The following is a 1,695-nucleotide window of genomic DNA, read 5'->3' as shown; positions in this document are numbered from 1 at the left end:
GTATTTACCGAATCGGTAAATACCGATTTTGACAAGGGTGCAGGGGGTGTCACTTTGACACCCTCTAGCACCCCCAAAAAAGGGTCGGGGGCCATATGGCAGGCATACCTGCCCTAAGGGCAGGTCTGCCTGTCATATGGCACAGGTGTGCATGCACACATGTGCATGCACACCTGAATCGGTATTTCACCATCAAATTGAATTTGATGGTAAAATACCGATTTCTTAGGCCTTGTGGGACTCATAAGAGTCCCACCTACATATCAATTTTAACGAATCTGTAAAAATACCGGTCGGTAAATATACCGACCGGTATATTTACAGAATCGGTAAAATTACCGATCGGTAAATTTACCGAATGGTAAATTTACCGATTCTGCCCCCTACATCTCAAAATCCTTTTACCGGTCGGTAACGGCCGAATTCGGCCGTTACCGACCGGTAATTGGCCACCTACATCTGGCCCATAATGTACAGGACCAGGACCTGAAAGCAGAGAAATTTCTTTGCAAACAAACATACCATTTCAGGCCTTGGACAGCACAGCTACCTCCCAGCTTACAGATGCAAAGCCACAAATAGCACTGCTAATCATCTGGATGAACTGCACATATTGCATGAGTGAGGAAACCTGGAATAAAGGACACAAATGACCCAGAATCAGGGACATCTTAGGGATTTTGGGGGGCCCAGGGCCAAATGTATTTTGTGGCCCCTGTTCGAAACAGCTTTGAATTTATGATCAAATTTCATCTCTTTCATATCCTCTTTGGCCAGGTCACTGACAGTGCACAGGCACGCTAGTCCAAATTCTAAAATTGTTACATCTAATTTCAAGAACAGTGATGTGTGGTTTCAATATGGTAACACAGCAGCTCACTAGTATTACTGCAAATAAGCTCTGTTACACTCCCTTTTCTCATATGTGAGGTCTTGTTTTGATCTAAAAGAAACTTCTTATGTTTTTTTTGTGGAAGATTTTACAGTTATAATTTGCAAATAGCAGCTGCAAAGAAAGAGCAGTCTACTCGTTGTCTTCCCTGCGCAATCTTTCGTTTGGATTTGTGAGTTTGATGGCGAGCTGGGCGGCCCTCTCTACAATGGTCTTGTGGTTTTTGGATGAAACATTGTTGGCGATCTCAGCACAGAAGGACTTGTTACTCATCATTAGCACCTCCAGCTCCTTCACATTGTGTACCAGAAACTTTCAAAATTCTGAGGGTAACACGTGCTTGGCACTTTTATCACTACCATAACCAATGTTGGGCATCAGGATCTGGCTATTAAACCTCCTTCGCACTCTGTTATCACTACCTCTTGTTTTGCACCAGTTACGCTTAATCTTGACATAACGAGCAGACTGATGACAAATGAACTTCTTGGTTCTTTTCTTAAGAATCTTCAGTTTGACAAGAGGTCTTAGGGCAGCCATAATTGTGGCTCAAAAATGTCAGCCTGCTCAACGGAGAGGCCAAAGGAAGAGCATGATACTTCTTACAGATGTTGCATAAAACATAAACACACCATTTTTCTGTAGAATGTCTGCAATAGACTCTTACACATTACTCACATTAAAAATAAAATGGAGGGAAACAATATGGTGGTTGCATGAAACATAAACACAACATTGTTCTGCAAACTGTCTGTAATAGACTCTCACACATCACTCACATTAACAATAAATTAAAGGGAAAC

General features: G+C 42.1%; 1 pseudogene; it reads right to left on the bottom strand.

Moving 5' to 3' along the window:
* Positions 1-1,024: 1,024 nt before the first annotated feature.
* LOC144753627 (large ribosomal subunit protein eL32 pseudogene) lies at positions 1,025-1,432 on the bottom strand (annotated as a pseudogene).
* Positions 1,433-1,695: the final 263 nt, after the last annotated feature.

The sequence above is a fragment of the Lissotriton helveticus genome, chromosome 5_1, assembly GCF_964261635.1.
Source record: "Lissotriton helveticus chromosome 5_1, aLisHel1.1, whole genome shotgun sequence".
Classification (NCBI taxonomy): domain Eukaryota; kingdom Metazoa; phylum Chordata; class Amphibia; order Caudata; family Salamandridae; genus Lissotriton; species Lissotriton helveticus.
The sequence above is the reverse complement of the archived record's forward strand: the minus strand, read 5'-3'. Positions and strand labels throughout refer to the sequence as shown.